General features: G+C 39.1%; 1 protein-coding gene across 2 annotated transcripts in view; it reads right to left on the reverse strand.

Moving 5' to 3' along the window:
* Nucleotides 1-26,683, reverse strand: part of LOC121958195 (putative C-type lectin domain family 20 member A) — a 155,395-nt gene that overhangs the window by 70,591 nt on the left and 58,121 nt on the right. The window contains exons 6-10 of one of the 2 annotated variants that reach the window (XM_088090348.1): nucleotides 24,058-24,245; nucleotides 20,357-20,569; nucleotides 19,025-19,281; nucleotides 17,258-17,351; nucleotides 11,449-11,503 (exon numbers count right to left, since the gene is read on the reverse strand). The gene's annotated coding sequence lies outside the window, so the exon portion shown is untranslated. Of the gene's footprint in view, nucleotides 1-11,448; nucleotides 11,504-17,257; nucleotides 17,352-19,024; nucleotides 20,570-24,057; nucleotides 24,246-26,683 lie in introns of both variants that reach the window. The other variant, XM_088090349.1, reaches the window with a different exon arrangement.

Genomic DNA, 26,683 nt, shown 5'->3' on the forward strand with positions numbered 1-26,683 from the left:
AAAGCTGGAATTTCTTAAGCATACCCTTGAAGTTACCACATGGATGGACTATAAGGAAATACCCACAATGTGCAGCATTTAAATAGAGAATTATTGGTTTCTGAAGTAGGCTGCTGACCAGACTGACAAAGCTAACTTATGTAGCTTCAGTGTGTTTCAATCACAATGGATGTTAACTGAATACTTAAATCTCCAAATGATCCCTTGTATATCAATTACTTTGTTTTTCTTGCATGCCTTCAAAAACACAGGAAATTCTTGATGAATGAAGCCATAGGGGACCAAATGCAAAAAACGACATTAAAACAGAAGTGCAGTATAGCCCAAGTCCAAGCTCAGTACTTCCCAAACAGACAGCGCTTTCCGATGGGGAATTAAACTAAAACTGAAACGTATCACATAATCTCTCTTTAAAGCCAGACTGCATCACCAAAACAGTAACTTAACCTTGTTGAACACTGGAGTTGCTTGTCTATAGCTGCCTCGATCAGTTAGTTTGTTTGTGTTACTGTGTGACTTTGGTGTTTTAAAGGCTTAGTTTGGATTTAGTAAAATCACATAATAAAACCAACTACTGACTGAGGTAAAATGACTTTTTTTTTGCAAATGGAGACTTGCTTTGATGAACGTATAGTTTCAGTTTTAGTTCAGTTCTCCATTGGGAAGGGCTGTCTGTTTGGGAAGTACTGAGCATACTACTGGATAAATGAGACTTGGAATTATACTGCACATGTTGTGTGAGACTATATAAATTGATGTTTTGCTATACTTTTGCTGTCATTAAACTAGAGATGAACTAGAGTTCATCAAGAATTTTCTTTGTTTTTGGATTCCTCATTCAGTGGGGTCCTACCAGAAAGTTTTCTTAAAAAATTAAATATAACACAGGGTGAGAAATCAAGATACAAATAGTAATTTGGGGGTTGAAGTATTACTTTAAACATTAGACAACTGCAGTTTGTCTTATCTCTGGCTCTTGTAAAATATATTACATATAAATATATGCCAACAGAGGATTACAGGTTGGTATAAGAGGCTCTAAGCATGTGATCTCAACATTGAATTTAAACAGTAGCTTAAACTGGGACAGAATCAATCAATCAAATGAAAAAGAGAATTTACAGTCAGGCTGAAACTTCCAATCCCAACTGTAACCGGATAATATAAAGGTCTGAAAAATGACACACAGTGAAAAGTCGGACTGTTCAGTTTAGTTGATTATGTCTGAGAACAAATCACAGAATGAGGCCAGCACTATTGTATGAGTCTGGTTGAGCAATGTCCCATGCTACTAAGTCACCCCACACTTCCATAAAGTGGAGTAATTTGCTTTTATAATCAGGACACAAGACTCACCAGCTCTGCGCCCCAAGAGAGCTAAAATCATCCTCCACAAATGGAGCCTTGTACTATTTCAGCAGGCATTGTTGGTACATATACAATAAAATTTTCGGTGTCATCCCAATTCTCAGCACTGTTCCCTCTGAGCTAACACCACTGTCTACAACACCGCAAGTTATCTCCGTCCACATCCCCAGCCTCCTCCTGCATTAGCATTTAGATTTAAGTGAGTTCATATTGTTTCCTGTACGTGTTCTTGTTCATCCAAATGTTGTGGACCCATGGCTCTGCTGGAGAGTTTGTGAGCTCACTGACAGTTTGTGTCACCTCGGCTCACACAGATTTGTTTCTCAAGCATCGGAGTGCAACCACCATATTCAAATGTTTGTTTTTACTTGCAGTAGAACCGTGGTGTGGGAGCCCTGACCGAAATTAATTAAGTTAATCTGCAGGGCGCACGCCAACAATGGATGTGTTGCATTGGTGCTACGGAGGTGTTGAAGGTAGAAAAGCAAGAGACAGTGATGCATGGTGTGTACCAGCTGTAGGAAGGCCCAGGTGAGTTAAACCAGCTGACAACCTCTCTATATCAGCTAACTGCATGATGAGGCTGGCCAGGAAAGCCTCAAAGACAACTGGAGGATGTCACTCTGGCCTGCAGCTGGATTAAGTTTAAGATGTTCTGTCTTTAAATTTCCAGCTACCAAATGCAAACACACAAATGGAATTAACACACAAGTGTTCAACAAAAGTAGCACACCCAAAGGTCTCCGTAACTAAAGGCACACTAGTTAACGACGTTGTCCCAAGATGCTCTAGGGCTGACGATGTAATGTCATTTAGAGGTAGAATAAGGTCGCGCGAGGCCATGGGATACTATGCTAATTGGCATAATGGAAGCATAATTTCCACCTTCCCATTCCCCCTTGTTCAGATAGCACAAAGTAGTTTCAAAAGTTTCAGACTGATTCATATATATTCGTCTGGATAAAATAAATGTTTTACATTTAAAAATAGTTTCCAATGTTTCAAAGTCAGGCAGATTTTTTCTTCTTTGGTCTTCTAACTATGGGTGGTCAACTTTGTTATTTATGTCAACTCTATTACCATCAGTGTCCTCTGATCAAAAGTGGTGTCATAACTAACACTCTCAATACATCAAATTTCAAAGCATTTCATTCTTTTTAAGTTACATTTAGAGAAAATGCACACCACCGTGGCAACTTCTCAGTTAAATGTGTTGATATTTTCACTCCAAAACAAAGACTAAATATTTTATTGGACTAAAAGTTGGATTAATGGATGTAGATACAAAGACTCTGTTAGGGAACACAATATATTTTAATTGTATTACATTTATTGAGTATACATATTCAATCTAATTTGTCTCTAACAGAGTTGATTTTACTGTTAGTACATCAATTTTCACTATAAATGTTTTAAATATAACAGGTCAGCAAATACTGAAAATGTTAAATTTAAAGACTGTTCTTCATGAATTTAAAAGGTTTAAAGGAAAAAATAATTGCTGTTTCACTTTTTTATGTACTTGAAATGTACCCACAATTCTGGAATGGCCTGTATACAATAAAACGTTGCTAATGTTAAATATCTCTGAGACGCTGCATGAGAGAGAAAGACTTACTAATTTTGGCGTTTGGTGTCACGCTTGTACGGAAGAGCACTGACACACAGGATGTATTTGACGAGTTCGGAGTGTGAAGGGGCAGAGATCATGTCGGGCTATAAAGTGACAAAACTTACTCAGTCGGACTTTAAAATTACAAAGATAACAAGCTAGATTGGTCAAACATTTCCTTGTCACATTAAGATTTAATCTTACTTAATAGATTTGCATCCTGTACATCCAATGAGCCTGCATTGCTCATAAACTGGCTCAGGCGATGTGGCCAATCGGGAGTCCATACCAGGTTCGCCTTAAACACAATTTATTCACCGAGGTGAACACAAAGTAAAACAGTGGAGTGTGTCGATGAGCAATGTCAGCAATGAAAGCACGGCATGGATGTGTGTTGTGTGTGCTGTGGTTGTGTTGAAGGCACAAAACCCAAAAGAGAGATAAGAGAATATGATACCACAGGTGATGTTACACTGTCAGGTTAGGCTTGGAGGATTTCCCCCCTGAAAAGCAACCTGCACAAAGACCCTGAGGTAGCTGTCGCACTGAGTCTCTTACAACTACTGAACTCTGTACTGTAGGTCACCACATCATAAAGTCTTCACATGCACCCTTTCAGTCCCAGATTTTGTCCTACATAATCCTGCTTTAATGATTCACACACTCGGTTGCTCTGCACACAAAATGTGCTTCTCAAAATCAAGTTTTAAAAAATTATTATACATTAATGTAATATTCTACTCTCATTGAGTTAATATTATAACCACCATTAGTCCTAATCATATATCAAATATTCATTAATTGTCAGAATTTTATCCCTTTATATGCCAGGTTTCTGTCATGATACCACTATGTTTCTAGATGAAAACAATTTTTTTGGATTATCACAGCCTAAGATATGTATATAATTAGCAGCAACATGGATTTTTATACATTTTTTTTGTGTGTGTAGTGTCAAATACTCACACTCATACCGCTCAAAAATATTATACATTATTATGATTGATTGATTAATATAATTTTCTACTTTCATTGAGTTTATTTTTTAACTAACAACAGACCTAATTCATAAACATTTGAAGTTTTTGGCTTTCATTAGCTTTATTAACAACTAATACAGTGGGAGCCATAATTTTTCGGAAAATACACAGGTCAAAAGTGAACGCCTACAACAGTTTTTTTAAGCATCATAACCAATAAATAACAAAGGAAGCTATTCAGTGAATAAGAAGGTCTTTTTTCCAGCATTTTTCAGCTCCCAAACATGCATATTTTTGGGGCAATTTCTTTTTGCTGACCATAAAGTGTTTTTTGGGCTGAAACTAAACCACACGTTAACCACAGCATTGTTGAAATGTAAAGGTTCCACATATCTGCAACATATTAACCCTTTGAAATCTGTGCAAATTGGCTCGATTTCTTTCAAAAACTTGGGAAGAAGGCAATAAAAAAAGGAAGAAAAAATGATCCATAAATCAGCAAGAAATTAGATAAAGAGCACAAGAAGATTACCTGATAATTAGTTTTTAACGAAGGAAAAAGTAAATGAAAGGATAGAAGAAAAAAGGCAAACAACATCATTTTAAATATGTAATTAATGATGATTATAGTTTTTTTCCCTCTTTTTACCTAGCTTAAAAAAATATACTAATTTCTTGCAATTTGTGGAACATATCTTGCCAAGATTGCCTTTCCTATGTTTTGGAAAGAAACTGCACCAATTTCCTCAGGCGCAAAGGTTAAAATACTTGTGAAAGGCATCTGAAAGCAGCAGAGGAAAAGTGATGTCACTCCAGTTTTCAAAGGGTTAACATGCAAATGTTATGTATCCTTGGTTTGCAGAAATGCACAATGCCAACATTCATTCTAGCAGTTGGGTTGAACCACTTGTGTATTTTGTTCATACCTAGAGAAATTAGTTTCTTGTGTTTTATGACAAGTTCTCTTATGTAAGTTACCTATGCGTATAATTTAAGACCAAATTTCTCCATACATCTTTCCTGAGGCCCACTTACTGCTGCCTCTTTAAACCACTGTGGTGCAGAGATAGTGGTTCATCAGCCCTCTGAAGAGAGTGTCTGGGTCCAAACATCTCTCTGCATGACTACGTAGACATTGAGACACATGAGGTCACTTCAAAGAGCCAACTCCATCCTATGGTGTAAACACTGCTCCTTCTCTACGTTCCCATGTTCCAGCATGATCACGCCCCTCAAACAAACGGGGTTTCGTCAACAGCAGGATGAAGTCAGACCCTTACGCAGCCTCCCCAATCACCCCAAGTAAACACCACCGAAACCTTTGTAGTGCAAACATCATTGAACCTTTATAAGAAATAGATTTCCAGCTCCTTCATCTCTCAGTGCACTGGAGGCTTTGCTTCTTGAGGAAAGCTTGCGTATGAAATGAGTTCAGGTCAGGCTGCCGTATGACTAAAAACTGCTCTGAAGGCTGGTCCGAACCAAGACACTCATATCCTTAAGATGTTTGCATTAGTATGTCCTTGACTTGAAAAGCTGCTTTGAGCCTTTGAAATCTGAGCAAATTGGATTTCTTTCTTTCAATAACAAAGGAAGAGGGTAAAATGGCTCAAAATAATAGTAATAGTAAATAATAGTCAAATAATTAGTAAAAAAGTACAAGAAAATTACATGAAAATAAGAAATAAAAAGGGAAAGACGAGAAAAGTTTTTTTAAAAAAAAAAAAAAAAAGACAAAGAAATGACCTCAAGAAAATGCTAAACAAAATTAAATATTTTTTAAGTAAAAACTTTGTGAAACATTACAAGAAGATTACATGAAAATAAGCAAAAAAGAAAAGATAAGGAAATGACCTCAAGAAAATGCTTAACATCATTTTTTCATTTTTTCTAAATACCAAAATTTAAATATGATATTAAGAATATTGTAAATAAGGTTTTATGGGACATTTTTTTGTCTTTTTTTTTGGATAATATCTAATAATCCCGCAGCCAACTGTTGGATAGTTTCCTTGTCACCCCACTAATTTATTTTTTTTTTACAAGTGAGGCAACATTTCTTGCAAAGTTGCTCATGTTGCTTGCATGTTTTTCTTGTGTTTTTGAAAGAAATCAAACCATTTTTTCTAGATATCAGGTGTAACCCTTTTAACCTGAGCAAACTGACACGATTTCTTTCGAAACTATGTATATGTTTACATAATTTTAAATTATTATGAAAGTTAAAAGTATAGTTTTTTAAAAAATATTTTCCCTTTTTTTGTATCTATCTAATCTAATTAATGTTCCCCATTTTTTCAGATTTTCATTTTTTTTGTCACCTTTTACTAAAGTCATGCAGGACATTTCTTGCATTGCCTTTATGCCCCATTTTTTTCAAAAGAAATCAAACCAATTTTCACAAGTTTCAGAGGTTTAAATGCTTGTGAAAGGCGTCTGAGTGCAGCAGAAGATATATGATGTCTTTCCAGGTGTTGAAGGGTTAAATACAGCCCTGTGAATCCTGGCTGTGTTTGCAATAAAACACATGAAGCTGGACATCACCAGAAACAGGATTTTTATGCTTCTGTGCTCACAGAAAGACATTTGTGCAGTGATTAGAAGCATTTACCGCGTAGCCTTCTGCTGCAGCCGTGTGTGGAGGCCACTGGTGTTAATCAGCGGATCAATCACACTAATGAAGACTCGCACTCTCTCTCAGCAGCCCCACACATGGCTACATGTCTCTGCACACTGTGTCCCGCGTGAATGTCCTATACTTCATAACAACACCGTCTTGGGTGCTTGGCTGCACCGTAGGTGGACAGCTCGTTGTCAGCCCTTCAGCCTCGACACACTCTGCGCGCACACACACGCAGCCACACATAGATGGCCCATCATTAGAGTCTGGAGCGCAGACACAGACATAGGAGGGAGGTGGAGAAGAGATGGATAGATGGAGGAAGATTCAGGAGGGAGGATATTCAGGCGCATCATTAGCACCGGGGATGGAGAGATCCAGGAATAGAGGAATATAATGAAGATAAGACGGTTCATTTGGGATTTTTAAATTTACAAAAATATGCAAAAATGTGGAATTTGAGAGGAGGCTTTTAAAGTGCCTGCATCCTGTCATGCTGGCACAAAGCAATATGTTTCCAAAGCCTAATTATCAATTGTTCGAAATTGTCGCACAAAGAGCAGCACACACTAATTAACCAGAAGTTCAATTGTGATTAAAATACATGTCATAATATCATGTGAATATGTTAAATATTGATTTTTTTTAACTCTGGGGAATATGAGAAAATGTTTTTAAATTCATACAAAGAGAAGCTTCCCTAATGTGAAGTTTATTAAGAAGAAGCTGTGACAATTAGCCAGATATGCTCACCAGACCAATCAGAGAGTCCCACACTAATATTTTATTCTATTTCTTTATGCAGAAATGAACCAATTTCCACATAAAAAAGTGCATCCAGGAAAAAGAAACTTACTTAGTAAGCAGTTTGTAATGAGCGGGACTTCCTGATTGACAGATACTACAAAATCCATCCAGTTTAGCTTATCCTGCTGGGCCTGAAATAGCAACACTACCTGGAGTTTGATTATCATTAATTCACTTTAATTTCCTCTGCCATAACTCAAACATTAATATCCACACAGAAATTATTGGCTCTGACTATCTGGGCTTGCATCACCGGGCTGGAAGATGGACTTGAAATCTTAAGCAGGGCTCAATATTTGAACACTACATTCCAGGAAACCGCATAGAAATTGTATTGACTCCCATCACTTGTGTTTCACTTTAGCTCTCAGAGAATATTGAGCGCACTGAAACAACATCAGCTGGTCTCCACGGCACAAAAGCGCTGCATAAGAATTGGAAAAAGCTGCAATTATGGGCTAAGAGGGAGATTGATGAGAGGGATTCAGAGATGACAAAGTTTTATGGAAATAGCATTTGACGTTTTGAGACACAGCTGGAGAAACTGTCCAGTTTCATGTCTACATTATACATAAAGCTGCTAAGATTTTTATATTAACAGTAGATCACACGAGAACTGGTATGTGAATGAGGTCGCTCAAAGTGAGAGAGGCCCAGATAATTACCACCCTCTCAGTTTTTTAAAACTTCATAGTGTCTCATAACTAAGTCTTTTAAATGTCCAGGGCACAGCTTTGAGTACTGATTTACTCTCTCTACTCTCATAGCATTGTTTTCTGTTGTTTCATCTTTTTAAGCAAAAACCCTGTGGACCTGCTATGACCGGCAAGATGAGGGTCATGTGACTAACGGGAATATCCAAGCTAGTGCTACAGCTAGTGATCAATTAAAAATTGACAAACAATTAAAAATGGATAATTAAACTGTTACTTCAAAGAGATGCTTAATGTATTTTTTGTATTGTATTGTATTTTGTATTGAGTATTGATATGATGATTTGGGAGGGCAATTAGCTTGCTTAAGCTAGCCATGAAAAACATTGCCATTGTACTGCCATAAATTTTAAAAAATTAATAATTAAATTGTACGACAGAGATGAAAAAAATATATATGTAGTTTGAGGGGATCCTAAATTTAGTTTTTAGTATTTATATGATATCCAAAAATAATGATGTTGCGAGGCAGTAATAGTCAGAAAAAATGATGTCATTGTATATGTCCGCAAAGCAAATATGTTACATGATGACGATGATTTAATTTTATTATTGTGTCATGCATAAACAATATGTCCAGCCCAAACAGGCGTACAAGACACCATTATTAAAACAAAGAGACCAGAAACCAAAGTAGATTACACAGATTACCACAGATTAACACATTTGTTTTTAATGTTTTAGCCTCTCGAGTCAGATGCATTGAAACTTTGTTCTTCTGTATGTCTGTCTGGTATCGAGTCTGAATGAAAATAAATGAATCAAAAAAAAAAAAAAAATCTGACGTGAAATAAGGCCCGTAAAATTGTGGAGGGACTGGTTGATGTGTGGTTAGATGTAAAAACAAAAATGTTGGTTAAAGTTAGATGATATTTTGGCTCAAAATAGCAGTATTGGGCCACAATCTTCACTGTCTCACTAAAAACAGCCACACATTTTTGTGACTCCATTGCCACTGAAAAAAACGCAATGGGTCGCTACAAAACACCCACATTTGGGGGCTAAAAAGCTGCAAAAACACAGCAATGACTGGCAAAAACAACCAGTTTTGTTTTTCGTTTGTCTCAAAGACTTGTCTTGGCTTGGCAGACATCTCTTACAAGTGTCACTCCATCCACTATCCCCTCTACATCCCAGTATCAAAGTCATCATATGCTATGTCATGTTAGAAACATTATGATATAAAAATAAACTGTACAAATGTAGTTCATTCACGGTTTGAAGAAACGTACACTGCCAATATTTTCTCCTGGCGACTGAGCTGAGCCTGCTACATATCTTTAGTTTGCTTCTCTCATGGCCATTGATTTTACATTTATGTTCAAATCACAGTGGCAATAATAGCTCATAAAGGCTGACAATACTACTTATTACTTAATCCAGTTTACTGAAAGACAGCAGCCACCCCAGCCACAGTCTGTTCACCCTGCTGCCACCTGGAAAAGGATACAGAAGTATCCACTGCAGAACCACCAGACTACAGAGCAGCTTCTTTCCCCAGGCTGTGAAACTCCTCAACTCTTCCTTTAACACCAAAAGATGTAGCAGGATTTAGGGACTCATTTTTAATTTCATTTTTTCTTAAACTCCGTTTAAAAAAATGACAAATAAATCTACCTTGTACCTAACAAAAAACTAGCCTACTGACTCCTCTCTCCACCAATTACATGATCCTCATAATACAGGTTGGAAGTCTCCCTGTAAGTATCCCCATGTGTGCCTAACAATACCTTGTTTTTAGGACTTGCATATTCATCCGATGGCTTGAAAGCTCCAAATTAATGCTAATGTTGCTCTGCATTAGCTGGACATGTGAATAGGAATTTGCTAACAAGATTGCCATATCAACTTAAAATGTTGATTGTGTTCACAGCTTGTTCGTGCTTCCACCCAAGTAGCCAAGAAATCAGTTATTGCAGGTTTAAATTGAAATGCATAAATCACAAGTTTTGCGGCACAGCTGTTGGATTCAGGCTGAAAGTGTGGCCTTAGCAACAACCCCGAAATAGGGACATCAAGGTGACAGTAATGCATACATTGTGGAAAACCTGTGAGAGAAAATTTGGCAGGTGAGGAGACAGGACAACAGACCGAGAATGGAAATGAGAAACGGTGAAAGTGGAGGCAGAATAAGAAATGCAAAAAGCGGCTGAAAAGAAAGAGGAAGAAAGTGGACGACAGGAGGAAAGACGCTTATGTGACAGAATCAGCAGGCGCTTTATACAACCGGAGAAAGAAAAGTCGTTTAAAGAAGCTCAAGTCTTCTAATATACTGCATGTGTGTGTGTGACCTCGTATGTGCATGTGGGTGCGTTTGGGTATGTGTGTGTGTGTGTGTGTGTGTGTGTGTGCATGTAAGAAAGCTGTCAACTACTCCGGGCGAGAGAGTTCCAGCAGTGTGTCAACCTAATGGGCAGAAACTGGGGCATAGTGAATAATTCAACAGCTTTTTAGGGGGAAGAGGAGACGCTTCCAATATCTTCCCTTAGGAAAAACGTAAGGACCCTGCTCTCATAATACACACACGCACCGCACAGCATGTGTGCCCGACAACTACGCCATCAGTTCTGTCTCTGCCAACAGGTCTTAAACTCCCAAACTAATGCGCTAAAAACAAACACAGCAGCAGCAGCAGCAGCAGCGAGCTCAAACCCACCGAGACTCCCTCCGTGTTAGTTAAAGAAAATACAACAATCTGTTGAGCAATTGGTCCTCTGGTCTTACTTACAGAATATAAAAATCATCCTCATGTTCCTGAGAGATACGTCCTGTGGTGCTTATTTACTTTCAGAGATGTAAAGTTAGCTTCAGTGTCCCGTTATCCAACTCACAACTCAAATGAATCCCTGAACTGGTCATATTTCATGTAAGTCTGGTCTTTTTTTAAATTTTACATTTAAATAATCTCGTACAAAGCATGGCCCAGTTTAATAATATCTACCATCTCAAGAGTTTCCATGAGAATGCTGAAAATTCAGCCGTTAAAATGACTTGTTTAATGGGGCACCTGGTGGCTCAGTGGATGGAGCAGCGCCCCATGTGAAGAGCTTGTGTAATTGCAGCAGCAGCCGCGGGTTCGATTCCGGCCTTTACCCTTTGCTGCATGTCTTCCCCTCTCTCTCTCTCCCCCTTTTGCGCTTAAACTGTCCTGTCCATTAAAGGCAATAAAAGCCCCAACAATAATCATTAAAAAAATTACTTATTCAAGAAAGTTATGAATATAAATTATTCGTTCTCGTGATTGTGACTGGGGCACTTTTCTCAAAATACGATAATTTTGTGCCTCTGCTACATTTCATTGTGGCAACACTGGTCTAATTCTTCTGTTATTAACATGTAGCTCGTTACCTTGAGGAGCAGCTTCTTGTGGCGGCTGTCAGAGGCTTCTTACAGATGCTCGCACCTAATGAGGAAGACAGCATCGTTAGTACTGGACAGAGGGGACTGACACAGACAAAAATGACATAACAAAAAGCATTTAGCACCAAGATGGCGGCAAAATAAAAAAAAATATAGTTGTGCAGGTCACCACTTAAAACCCTCTAACATGGACAAGCCATCCGTTCCAAAGGGTTTCTCTCCTTTTTGTCCCTGAACTCTCAGCTGCCAAAGAGTCAAACCTTATGTAACACATGACATTTACAACAAGGTCTGGCTCCCTGTCTACCTATCTGCCACTCTCTCCTGTGCCTCTCAACCCCCTGCTCCCCCCCCCTTTCTCTCTATCCAATCGGACTCACTGACATTTAATTAGTTGGTGAGTGGAGGACGTCTCACCACATCAGCCCTGTAGTGTTGCTGACCTTTTTCGACTGGGTCACTCATCTGCCATTAGAGCACCAACTCCCCCCCCCCCCCACACACACACACACATATATATATACACACACACACACACACACACACACACACACACACACACACACACCCCTCATCATCCTCTTGGTGCTAACAAAGAACACTTCAGTGATATTGAAATGAGCCAGCTGGTGATCTGGCAATTGACATTAAGGTGGAGGTTTCTTTCGCATGAATGAGATATGGACATGTTTGATAATTTGCGATGCAGCCAAGCCATGTGTGTGTGTGTTTTGACGTCTTTGTAAATTGATGTGAGTTTGATGATCTGGTGAATGTTGTTTGTGTGCGTGAGGAGGCTTCCTTTCACTCGGTTGCATCACTCTAATCAGCCATCATAAGAGGAGACGAACAACAGTTATCCTTTCATCTCTGGTCAGTGCAAAATGCCCTTTGCAACACACATGCACGTCGAAGGCTACACACACACACACACACACACACACACACACACACACACACACACACACACACACACACACCTGCGCACACGGTCAAAGCCAATCAGAAGTTTCCACTTCTGCCTCCCCCTCCCCACATCTCCTCTCCACTCCTCAGTGCTGTGACATATCTCCCAGCAACATCAGCTGCCAGACACCTCCTATCAGGATCGGTTTGGAGGCCTTTTAATCCGCCCTCTAAAGAAGTCTTTCCTGTCAATGCAAGGAAACGTGACCCCAATACCAAAGGCAGAGAAGGAAAGGGAGGGGAGGGGAGTTGGTAGTGGTGGAGGAGGGATCCGGGGTGAGGGCCTGGCAGAGCGAGCTGCCCAACTGGCCCTGCATGCCGGTGTTGGGCTGAAGCCCAGACAATTTTTTTTTCATCCAGAGAGGAAAACATCCTCGGCATAGACATAGAGGGGAGGCCAAATACAGCTTTATCATGGAGGGGGGTAGAGTTATGGATCACTGGACAGAAGTGAAAGTTTTGGAGGAAGATGTGGAAAAGAATGCAGAAAACCAACTGAATATAAAGTGTCAAGAATATTAACCCCTGGGGGCTGTTTGGTGCATTATACGCACTTTTGATTCTCCAGTTTTTGATCATTTTGGTTGTGCTCATGCAAATGGCATACATTCTGGCAAGATTATGTGGATTTTTGTTTAATCTTGGAATTTCTTGCTGAGCTCCTGCAATCAGTCTAAAATACACTGTGGAAAGAAAATTGTTACATTCATACTGTTAAGTGTAAACAGTGTGCCATTGAAACCCACTCAAAATGCATTTTTCGATCCCACAGCCATCAAAGCATACTAACATGCATTGTATTATTTCTGGGTGTCATTCAGAGCTTTTGCCTCTATTTGTCATTTTTTCTATTTTCCACCTGATGATGTCATTTTTACCATTTTTGGCATATGGAGAAAATACATTGCACATGTATCACTTTATAGAAAATACAATATTCTAAAACCAGTTTTAAAAGAATCTATAAATGATCATTTTCTACTTTAATTGAGTTAATATCAGTCCCAATCTTAAATCTTCATACATTTTCAGAATTTTATCCCTTTAAATGCCAGGTTTTTGTCATGATGTCACATTGTTTTTAGATGGAAAAAAAAAAACAATCTAAAATTATTATTGCACCCTTGGATATGTTAATGATTTGCAGCAACACTGATTGTGACAGTGTACCTAGTGGGAATAGCATGTATTTTCTCCATATGCCAAAAATGGTAAAAATGACATCATCAGGTGGAAAATAGTAAATATTACAATATCCAAGGCAAAAGCCCAGAATGACACCCAGGAATAATATCGTGCATGTTTTTATGCTTTGATGGCTGTGGGATCAGAAATGTCAGTTTGAATGGCTTTCAATGGCACATTTTTTTGCACTTAGCAGTATGAATGTAACAGTTTTGTTCCACAGTGTATTTTAGACTTATTGTAGGAGATGAGCTGGAAATTCCAAGATTAAATGAAAATACACAATCTTGCCAAAATGTATGCATGAACACACAAAATTATCAAAAAATTAAGAATGAAAAGAGTGTAAAATGCACCAAACACTCCCTTAGAGTTATATTAAAACATCTTGAGAGGAACATCATAAAAAAACAGACATTTAGGTACCACAAATGTGCCCCTGCCAGATGTTTTGACTAATTAGCTCACATGAGCAACAGAAAACAGTCTCACCTGCTCACTGTTAGCTTGTGTCATAGAAAACCTTTGCAGACACATGGCACTCTGTGTGCTTTGACGGCCCTGAAAATGGAGAATGAGATGCTGAGAGCCATCATTATAGCCCTGCCACCATCATGTCACTGGCATATTTGTCCATGTGTCTTCTCCCTGCATGTCCTCTCCATCCCTCTGTGGCCAGAGAAGCCCAGGCCAGGCAATACATCATCTCCTTGGCCTCCTGGTTTGCTTTATTCTCTCAAAAGCCAGATCGCTCTTAGTGTCCAGCTATGTGCTCTGGCCAAACGAGAGACTGCAGCGTTTTTATTCCAACCAGAGGCTCCGGCAGCTGTTCCAGCCATGCTAGTGAATTAATCAGTGAAATCATCTGGTGCAGTCTTCGGAAGAAAAAGCTGCACACTCTTGGCCCTTTAAGGCACTTGTTTGCCCACCACTCCACATGTCTGACATTCTGCAATCCTATGGTGGCCCTGAAGGCCAATAGTAATAAATATTTAAAAAGCCCAAAATATATTTCACAAAACACAAAAACATTTCACAAAACACAAACACATTTCACATAACACAAATACACTTCACAAAAAACAAACACATTTCACAAAACACAAATATATTTTACAAAACACAAATCAATTTCACCAAACACAAATAAATTCTACAGAACAAAAGTAAATTTCACAGAACAAAAATAAATTTCTGAAAAAAAAAATTCATTTCACAAAACACAAAAACATTTCACAGATCACAAAATACATTTCACGAAACCGGAAAGGCTAAGACCATGGTACCTGTCTCTGATTGGACAAACTTGCGCCATTCTCCAACATCATTTCTGGAATAGCTGACTTATTTTTAAGGAAAACATTTTGGAAAAAATAAACCTCTGTTTTCTGAATAGTGACCACCAACACTCGATACGTTGATTACTCGTTGAGGACCCAAACAAATGGCTTCTGGCACCGGCATGATAATCGCTATGATGATGGCAAAGAGTACACTGTACAGCTGACATAGCCCTGTTCTCAGTCCCACAGTCTGTGCGGAGCCCCATGGGAACCACACCAACACTTCTGATGCTGTCAATAAACTTGTTTTTTTATTTCATCGGGGTTGTTGATGGTTGGTCCACATTTGAGCCACATTATACTGCGGGAGAACCTTTTTATACGACCAGATACAGCAAATCCAAAAGGTTTTAATTTGTCATACCCGTCTACATGACACAGGTAGTTCAGACCCATTGAATGGTAAGTGCCACGGATAAACCTTCGACCTGCCCGCAACAGGGTCCCGCGTGGATTCAGCTGCCGGAGCATTCTCATGACGGTCTCCCTTTTGACACGCAGACCATGTTTCTGGTTCAGAGTTATCCACAGTGTACAGTATCCAAACAGCTGTCCAGGTCCCAGCAGCTCTGATGATATTGCCCTCCTAACGAAATTCAATGAAGAATATCTGCCCCTTCTCTGTAGTGCGAGGTCTTTTAAGCGTGATTTAAGGGTTCCAATTGATATGTGTATTTCATGATAAGACGAGAGCATTTCAAGAATCACACTATATGTATGTCCCTTGTTGAAGTATTGCGCTATCAGCTCAAGCTCCTCTTCCATCCTGGTAAACACTTGAAATTTTACACTGGCGCTGTTTTTGCAGTATCCAGTATTAACAGGAAATTAAATGTATTTGTGTTTGTATTTGTGTTTTGTGAAATGTATTTGTGATTTTGTGAAATATATTTTGCACTTTTCTAAATATTTATTACTATTGGCCTTCAGGGCCACCGTAGTTAATTACTACACAACCATAAAAAACTGCTTCTCAAGCCCCACTTTGGAAACACAAACCCTGACACCTCAGACAAGCTGCCAACTAATGTGTGTAAACAAGTGCAGCAAGAAAAGTGTCACTGATCCCTTTGATTTCAGACCGTCTGGGACCCCTGTAGAGTCCAGAGCAGATAAATGCAACCGGGGCAGATCAGTCGCCACAGCCACAGCCCCGTCACAACAGATGACAGCATTAGGGTCAGAGCAGACTGCCTCTCCATCACTCTCCCATCCCTCCCGGTCCACTCAGTTTCACACCAGCCTGCTCGACAGACACGTCTAGCCCCTCAGTGCCTCATTTAGCAGCGTAAGTTCAGGAGCGAGCTCGGCCAATGAACAGTCTGTCACCACTGTAAATATAGCACCATGTTGGAAGAATGTCCACTTCAATCATTAAAAGTAAAATGTCACCCTGGGTGCTGCAACATTTGTCTTAGTAAATCAAAAGAGGAAAAAGAGAAAAGATGTGTGCATCTCATCCACATTTTGACTAAACAATGCAAGATGAAGTCCTGCATGCATTGATTTACGCTGATAAACACGTTTAAAGCAAGAGCATGCATTGTTAAGCTTGCATTATAAAGATTCAGAGTAGTATTCAGTATCCCTTACTTTAGTAACAGCACAAATACCACTCTGTCACAATACTCTGTTACAAGAAGCCCTGAATTGAAAATAATACTTAAGTATAATCAGGAAAATGAACTTAAAGTATGAAGGAATAAGTACCAAATGCAATAAAGAAAACCTCAAAATTGAAAAATAAAATTAGATTCCACCCCCAAAACTCAAATTAATTTAAAAAAATAGAAACGAAGACTTCAATGTTTACCAAAATAGTTGGCAATTCATGGTTTGTGAGTGACAGATTTTTTGAAGCTATATTGTATAAACCGTTAATTTAACTTCTAACAAACATATATTAGAAACCATGTTTATCATGTTTACCAAACTTTTTAGAACAATTTAGAACTAAAGCAATCAAATAAATGAGGTGAATTAAGAAGTACAATATTTACCTCTGAACCTTGGTGAAGTAAAAGTATAAAGTGGCATAGAAATAAAATACTTGAGTTATAGAATCTGAGTAAATATAATTAGTTATATGTCACAGCTAGATGTAGGCCGGAAGACAGGAATCAACCCAAAAGCAGAAATCAGAGACAGAAAGCAAAGTCCAAGTTTGAAAGTGTAATCCAAAGCAAGGTCATACACAGGAAGGCAAAACGGGCAGCAACAGTGCAGGCAAGGAGCAGACAGGAGGACAGGAAACCAGAGAAACAGCCCAAAAGATTAAAAACAGGGCTAACAGCAAAACTTACCAGAAACAGGCCAAAATCCAGAGTCAAAAAAGAGGCTGGAGTCACACACATGTGGGGGTGGGGACACTGACAGAAAGGCTGAGATGCAGGACTTCTGCAGCACAAGACAAAGTGGTAACAAGTGAGATAACGAGCAGGGAGTGAATGGAAGACACTGCTGAGTAACTGATCAAAACAGGTGCTGAACAAAGGAGAAACAAGACAACACCCAAAAAACACACAAAGAAACACCAGGTTTAACAAAATAAAGCAGGAAGTCACACTGAAAATATGCAGTGATCCCACCCTTAACTATGTGTAATTTTAAGCCTTAATAAAAATATAAATGTTTAAGTTATATAAAAATACAACCTTGCCTAGTTGTCAAGAATGTTGGAATTCCCTTTAGAGACAAAAAATAACATCTTGGTGTTTTTTTGTATCAGGCTGCACACATTTATTTCTACTGTAAAGTTGGGCATTTTAACATAGGGGGCCTATAGAATCAGTGACTTCCAATCACTTCCAAAAACCTGTTTTTATAGATTTACTTTAATGGGATGACATTTATATATCTATGTGTCCTATCAAATAAAGAGAAAAATCCCCCTAGAATAATCTAATAGTAATAAAATAATAATACCAATAATAAAACGAATACTACTATTACTTATGATAATAATAATAATAATAATAATAAAAATGTATTCTTGTATTCTGTCTTGATTGTGCGTAATTTTATTATTATTAATATTCTGCATTTACTTGTTTTATTCTTTTAATTGTATTTACTTATAGTGGTATGTCATTTTTTTGGTCATTTTTGTTGGGCCTTAGTTTGGCATTACTGTTTGGTTTTTATAGTTATATTGCCACTGCCAGAAGCTAGTATAGCTTCTGCTTTGCTTTGTTTGTTAAAATACTTTGTAAATTCTGTTTTTAAAGGTGCTTTATTCATAAAGTTATAATTCTTATATTATTATAGAAAGTTACTTTCTTCTGGACGTGAAGTGGCCATTTAAAGAAATGCAGTTATTAGCGCTTACGTGTTATTACCGCTTCATTTTTCAGCCATGGGGGTTGTCATTCAGGTAATGTACACTTCCTACATTAGTGGAAAAAATTCTATATCCTGCTAGCTTGACATGACCAAACCTAATCTCAAATGCAAATTAGTTTTCCCAGCCCATTTCCGATTTTCAGGGTACAACAGCTGTACATTAAAACGCCTCTGGACACAATTGGACTTACAACCAAGCAATAAAACATGATAAAGAGCCAAGCGGCTGACAAATTAAGACAGACCACAGCGTACAGATTTCGTTCCTCATCAGTTTCAGCCAACTTGGTTGCTTTAAAAAAAAAAAAAAACCTCAACAGTGCTCCTCTCTACTGAGCTAGGTGTGTGTGTCTGCTATACTATCCCAACATGTTCTCATCCCACCTCATCACATGGTGCCGCTCTGTCAGTGAACTGCTGTTTACGCACGGAGTTGCATTACCATAATGTTAACAAATGCACATGGTGGGATGACCCTGTGTTTACACAACATGAGCACATGGCAACCAACATGGACCTTCACGATGGTTAGAATTAGGCAACAAAGTCACAGATGATTAGGTTTAGGCAAAAGAAGCAAAAACCAAAACACACAGTCACACAGGAAGTGAACTCTGGATTCCCACACAAAAGTCGCTTCTTTGTGGGACCCATCCACCTCCCTTCCTGCCTGCCCTATAAACGCACTCTCACTCCTTGTATTATGTTGTTACCGGCAGCGTTATTACCTGACGCTGTCCTTCAGCATGTCATGCACATGCGACCGGTTCCGTCCGGCTGCGTTCTCAAGTGACGCCACCCGTGCGCATTTGGATGCACCTGGTACTGTCCAGCTGTCGGCCAGCTTATAATAACAACGCCATGGGGTTTTGTCGGACTGTGTTCTCATGTGAAACCATCCAGCTCTGTTCTGGTTGGACGCCAAAGGTGGCTTATGGCGAGTGAGGCAGGCAAAAAATCAGCATCCCCACCAAACCGTGGCAATCTGTGTGGAAAACATAATTTTGAAGAAAGAGCATTGTTGTACTGCAATGTTATTCTTGGTATTAAAAGTATAATAAGTAAATGTATTGTAACATAGCATGACAGGTGTCTGGTTTTGTAACACTGGGTTAGCTATTGTAGGGAAGCTACCTTCTATATGTTAGAGCAGGCAAACATACCGTTTCATCCATTCCTTACACTTTTGCTCTTGCACTTTCGGGTCTAGAGAGGGGTTGTTGTACAGAGTAATGCTTTCCTACAGCCACACACCCACCGCCACTGCAGAAATCCAAAACTTGACAGACCTGTTGTGTCCAGTTACGGTTGCTAAGTTATGAGCCATGGTTGGACAATCTATGTTTTGGGGGAGCTTTAGCATGTGGTCAATTGTTGCTACGGCTTATTTCAATGTCAAGCATTAACTGTCCTGTGAGTAAATCGAAATTTCATCCTGTCCCTATCTGAGCATGCAGTCACCGCCTAATGTAACAAATCCCAAGAACGCCCTCGAGCTGGAAAATATTTTCAAACCACCCGTCCTCGCTGCTCGAGTGTCCTTGAGCAATTCAAAGACCTGCTCCAGGGACAGTTCCTCTATAGCCGGCCCTGACCTCTAATCTCTGAGAGGAGAGGGAGGAGAGAATTTCCCGAGGGATCAACAAAGTATTACATTATTATTATTGTGGGGGGAAAAAAACAATTTGGTGGATGGAGTTTGAGATCAGCAGAGATTTAAAAAATCTCCCTGTTTACCTTTAGCCATAGATAAAGAGCGAACACAGCCAAAGGGACCGCACGAAGATGTTAAGGTTTTAAAACTCTTCCCAACTGAGCCCAGGGACAGAATGATAAATGAAGGTATTTATTTTAATCTGGTACTAGTTATTTCATTTTTAGGCACTCTTTTTGCAGCTCACAGTTTTGCTTCACTTGACAATTTATGTGTCTGTTAAAGATTTGGAGAATTTGTCTATTTTTGCTCCACAAAATTTAGTATCTGCTGTTATTCCGGGGCAATGAGGTGTTTTTTTTCTCTGTATTCAAAGTAAGGTGACATTTTCCCAGGCTGAACTCACAAAGTGCAAAAAAAACCATCATTTGTGGAACAAAGCTGGAGCCTCTCATCATCTGAGCGGCGGCTGAGTGGAGTGGCGCGTGGGCCGTCCTTTAATCAGACGCCACGAGTTCAAGCCCATGTGACTAAAAACATCCACCCCGCTCGAGTGTCCTTGACTAGACGCTGAATCCTCTCCAGCTCCAGAGGTGCTGCTGATTGGCTGACCCCGACCCTGTGAGAAAAAGACAAATTAAAAGAACGCTTATTATCGGTGGTAATATAAATCGTGTACAAAGCCAGAAAATAGCAAAATCACTAAATCCAAAGACAAAGTACCTCGGATAAACTTGAGTCCTTAAATCAACCAGCTTGTGCCCGCAGTTATTACACCACATTGATTCTCCACAGTATTTCTGCAGCACTCTGCTTTTTTGGACCGATTCTTTGGCAGCGCTCTTCAGTGCATTCATTCCTGCTTGTTTAGCTTGTGTACTTTTGGATTTGCTTTTGTTGCATTTACATTGGCACTCCTGGCAGTGAAAGACAATTAATCATCCATTTGCTCTTACAAGTTGGATCTTACACCTTAAAAGCTACTCTCCTCAGGGTAAATCGGACTCAGTATGTTCCAAGTTTCAAACTTTTTATAAAATAACATGGCAGTTTCTGCATGTATACTATTGCCCAAAGTATGCTGCCACCTTAGAAAAAAATGTATTTACAGTCGAGTTTTTGTTAGAATTACTTTCATATTGGTCAAATTTGCACTTCAGCACAAACATTCCTACGGAAACTTGAAAAGGCTAAATTCCAGAACAAGATCCTGGTTAACTTCTACAGAGGAGCAATAGAAAGCATACTGACGGGAAACATCACCAACTGGCATGGTTGGTGCACGGCCCAGGACAGGAAGGCTCTACAGCCATCTGGGAAAAGATACAGATGTATCCGCTGCCGAACCACTAGACTAAAGAGCAGCTTCTTTCCCCAGGCTGTCAGGCTCCTTAACTCTTCTTTCGACACCAAAAACGTAGCAGGATTTAGGATCAACTTTAATTTCATAACTTCTTAAACCACGTTTAAAAAAAAAAAAAGACAAATAAATCTACCTTGTACCTTGTAGAAAGGTAGTGTTCTCTTTATGTGGTTGGGAGGTTTAACAGTTGTTTTGCCTTCAAAAGCCCCTTTCCTACTGCACACAAAAAACACTAACATCTGGCTTTCTATTTAAAGGTTACAATCAGTGTTTACTCCTGGGACAAATAACTCTGTAGTTACAGGTATTTATCGGCTCCACCTTTAATCGGCCTTGATCAGCAGTGATGGAAATATGACGCCTGTGTGGTCATGCTCATTTTTGCCGCGAATAATTCTTTCCCTCTCCATTCAAGTAATTCTCAAACATTGCACGAAATTAGTCTGCACTGAATAAGAACTAGACATAAAAAAGAAGTAATCATTCTGACAATTTTAATGGCCTCCATGAAGCTTTCTACTGTTAACTAACCTGTTTTCTGGCCTGTCCATGTTGTTGAATGTGACACACTAAAAAAAATAAATAAATAAATAAATAAATAATAACAGAAATAGACTTGTCTACTTCAGAGCCATGTACACAGCTCTGTTCTACCAGCTATCAGCAAGGAGTCTATTGCTTCTTTTTAGCTGAGTTTCCTACATTTACAAATGCACTTATATGCACTCATTTTGTTGGGAAAATTATATAACTGAGTGAAATGACCCACAAGTATCTGGACTATTATACGAGCTGTTCTAATTTTTTAAATAGTAAACAAAGGTGCTGAAATGCTTCCTTTTTACACATCCAGATTGTATAACACTTTTAAAATAATAGTTAAGTCAAGATGAATGGCATTGACTGATTTATGTGATGGTTCTTAAGCTATTATATGTATAAGCTTATAATCATGTTTGCCTTTAATGTGTTTTTCAAAAACATAATATATTTTATTGATTCTTGTAAGCACTTTCTGTTTTATATTTTATATATTTTATGTCTTAGGGGCAAGATCATGTTTTAATTCAACATGTCTGAAACTTCAAAATGATGATATGTGCAGTAGTAGCTTTCAAGGCCCAACCATTTTATCTTGCATAAATGTAGCAATAGTTTTCCTGCAGTCATACTATTGGAATTCATGTCCATGAGTGGACAAGAGGGTGAATGTGAGCTTTACCAACCATTCTCAATGTGACAACCGTTTTGTGTCACTTTTGGTAACCTATGCTCCTTTTTTAGATTTTGATTCCAGCCTTGTTAATGAAGTGATATTTCTCACCTGGTTGTCTGTGTTAATACAGCCCAATGAAACGACAGGGTAAGAATGCACAGAATGCTACATTAAGCACATTTTACCCACAAACCTGGTCAAGAAGGTTACAGTGCAGTGCGAGAGTCTGCCTATCATCAGTCAAGCTGCTTTTCATATCAAAGCAGCAGTTAAGTGATGCTGTGAAAATGAAAGACATAAAAAAATAAAGACTTTGTTCCTTGGTGGATGCCATTTTTCTAACAGCATCAGTTACAGGACAAAGCATTTCTGTTTGGTGTACTTGCATAACTTTTTCTCTGAAGACAATAATAAGGTCAAAAGCAACTGAATTATTGAGTCACCCAGAAAATCTGATGCAGCAAGATGATTTTGAAGTTTTCCAAACCAAATCAAAGTTTATTGAATTTTCAAGTTAAGTAATCTAATGGAAAAAGTTACAAATTACATTTTAGTGCATGTATTCAATAATCTGTAGTGGCACATTTTAAAATCCTCCTAATACTCCATATGGATGTTCCCACATCTTTTTAACCCACATCTTCGTTTTTAAAATCTGAACAAACTGGTTCTTTCTTCCCAAAGCATGAAGACAAGGCAATTGAGCAAGTTAACAAGAAATGGACCAAAAAATTAAAACTAAAATAATAGCAAGAAATATTCTAAAAAAAAAAAAAAAAACAACTACAAGAAAATCACCTGAAAATAAGCACAAAGAATTTAAGAGAAATCCTAAAATAAACAAGAAAATGGCCTTAAGAAAGTGCTAAAATAAAAAGAAATAAAGTTTTCTGGAAATTTAGTTTGAGTTTAAAAAGAAATATGAAAAAATAATAATCCCCTACAGCTAACTGACATTTTTTTTATGCAGTTTCTGGGACATTTCTTGCCAAGTTCTTCATCGCGCTTCCGCCATGTTTTCAATAAAAATCAAACCAATTTTCTCAGGTTACAGAGGTTTAAATGCTTTTGAAAAGCATCTGAACACAGCACAATATGTTGATCCAGGTGTTAAAGGGTTAAAAGACATCCAAGAAACTGATTTACTTTGCCACTGTCTTTTCTTAAGCGATTTTCATGTCCCTGTTTGTTTATTTTAGTGGACATCCTAAAGAAAACGGGTCCTCCTGTTGTGATTCTGCGTCGGTTTTCCTGTGTGATATAAAAACACATCTCACATGCAGAAAAACTGAAGCACCTCCTCACAGGAAAGCAAAATTGTGCGAGGTTATGACACCGAGTCATGTGTGCGGTGGAGTCGGTCCGGTCTGCTGCATCCTAACCTGGGAGAGATAAACTCTGAAAGTTGACGATTCTTGCATCCCATAACCAAATCCCACCTCTTTCCTACTCCTGCGTCTACAAAACCCAGCGAGGAAGAACAGGAGAGCGTCATTAAGGCCCATCCACAAGCATAAAGTTAACTAACCTCATGCAGCCACACATCAGCATTCTCCTTTATCTCCCTCCCTGTTGCTCTCTCCCCTTCACCCTCAAAGGAGCTCTCTCTTGTGACTCGCTCTTCCAAAGGATGCGTCCAAAATGGCGGCTCGGGGAGCACCGCAATTCCCCAGACTGTCTCCGATGAGATGCCGGGTTCTCTCCTGTGAGCGCAGCCTGGAAGAGGAGGAGAAATGCAGGAAGTTGTGTGTTTTTTTTCTTCTTTTTGCCCTCTTTTATTTTCCTATCTTCCTCTGATCTGATCTGATGTGAAATCACAAATTGGCCCCTAGCCGCTGCCCCCTGTGTACATAACAGAACTCATTAAAGAGAGGAGGGTTATTAAAAAGTGATGGAGCGAGGGAGGACTGACAAGAAAAACTGATTCTGTTTAATAAAAGAGACGGAAGAAGAAGAAGAAGCTCCAGAAAGAAACTGTGGAAAAGAGGCTAGGCAATGAGGGAGCTGCGACTGAGTTTACGATTCACTTTCACGGATGACTTGCTCAAAAAGATTCTTCTGAGGCTTTGGACATGCTTAGATATTTATTTTCCAACAGATGATAACAGGGAATAGGACAAGTTTTCCACTGGTTGTGTTTCTGTGCCCTACATATGGGCTGAGTAGAGACAATACAATATGAGGACACCAACTTGGCTGCCTGCATAGTAAAGTGCTTCTGCGATCCCAACAATCTGCAAAGCCCCTTAAGGTCCAGGCTAAAAATACACCACGTATTACTGCTCACTTAAGATAAAAGCATTTGTTAAATGGCCGTATCATAACGTCTCAGGGCAGGAGTTTGTGGCGAGGGTATATGTAAAAGCAGCAAGAGATCTCCGCTGCTTCATGGATGTGCATCTTTAATTCATCAGTTGTGACAGGGAACACATACATGAAATGAGAGCAAAGTAATCTCTGCGAGGATTGTGAGGGAATGAAGAGGAGGAAAGGTGGATGGTGGAAAACTTGATGGGATTTTTACTTTTTGACGTCGTACCTACGGCATAGGCTCTGCGTAGACATGCACTGTACAGCAAAGCCTGATATCCACCTCTCTAGAAATGTAATTACACGTTTGTGGCAATGTAGACATCCTGTTTAGTTTTGTAAGCTGAAAACCATGTCCCTCTGTGGAGACAAAGTGCCCAGAGGATAATGTTTTTCTGTTTTTTCTTAAGCTTATGTCGACCTGGTTCCCTCGCCAAGAAGCCAATGGGATTTTTCCATTGGATTTTGGAACATTGCAGATAATAAGCTCTGTGGTAAACAAACATTTATGATACTATGATAGTTTTCTTCAGCAGGAGAATTTTTACAAATAAACACCACTTTTAAGATTTTAAATGCAATTGTTAAAAGTATAAAGCTTGCATTAGGCTGTAAGCGAACTACACTACCGTCGCAGAACTTAATGTTGCCCCCCCAACGAGGCTGCAAAGCTGTGTTCCCTGAGGTTGGGATGACATTCTATAGTCTCATTTAGCTAAGTCTCTTGACGTTGTGCTAACCACAGATCTTAACTCAGGCATCTAGAATAAAAACCCATTCAAAAAACCCACTGACTAAAAGACGAAGGAAGCGGGAGTGCTGAAATGCTTTAGTCACGTCCACCTTTGCATGAAATATTGTCTCATTTGTGATGACTCACAAAGAAGGGCCTTTAAACTTAAAGAGCTGGTGTCGTTCAAAGTTTCTAAATCTAAAATGAAACAATTAAAAACAGATTGGATGTCGCTGATTTTAGCCTGCCCAGTTGTACAACTGATTCCCAGAAAGTTCTCTGCTGATGCAAATTTAAGTGCTTGTGAATTGTATTTTGTCTCTGTCTGCAACGTTGTGTTTTCACTGCTGACTGTCTTGGCCAGATCTACCTTGGAAAAGAAATTCTTCTTCTTCTTAATGGGACCAACCTGATTAAATAATGGTTAAATAATGATAAATAAACTGTGAAAATCTAGCCAGAACACAAAGATAAAGCCACTTTTTCACATATACCCATGTACGTGTGTGCTAGGCCTGGGTGGCGTGACAAAAGCTATGGCAGCAAAACAGGACATAACTTTTTCCCTGTAGGTCCATCCACTCCCATACATTCCTGCAAGCTACATGCAATCTCCTGCCAGCTCAGTTTTTCTAAAGCTTAACATTGGCCCGGGGAGTGACATACACAACTTTCCAACACCTTCTCTGTTTGTTGGTAATGTTTATAAATGAGGCCTCAGGAGGATGCTGAATGGGGCAGGTGGTTTTGTTCCTGCAGAGGCATACAGGTGGGATGCAGCAGGCCGCGGGTTACAGTCTCCTCAGTTATTGCTGGTTACAAGCTGAAGAGAGGCAAAGCCAACAGACATCACTGACTCATCCCCCCCCCCCTCTCTCTCTCCATTTGTGTCTCTCTCATTTTTCTCCATTTCACTTGTCCACAGAGGGGAAAGGGCTTCTTTCTCAAGGCTCCGTTTTTACACAGATACAAAGCGGCAGGCGCACGCTCACCTTCCCTCATACGCATTATCACACCAGGATACATTTGCATATGATTTCTTACATCTGGGGATATATGCTTGTTCTTTTTCACACATTTGCATATGTATATGACCAACATGACCTCTGCA

The sequence above is a fragment of the Plectropomus leopardus genome, chromosome 17 (assembly GCF_026936395.1).
Source record: "Plectropomus leopardus strain MGB_pleo_1.0 chromosome 17, ASM2693639v1, whole genome shotgun sequence".
Lineage (NCBI taxonomy): Eukaryota > Metazoa > Chordata > Actinopteri > Perciformes > Serranidae > Plectropomus > Plectropomus leopardus.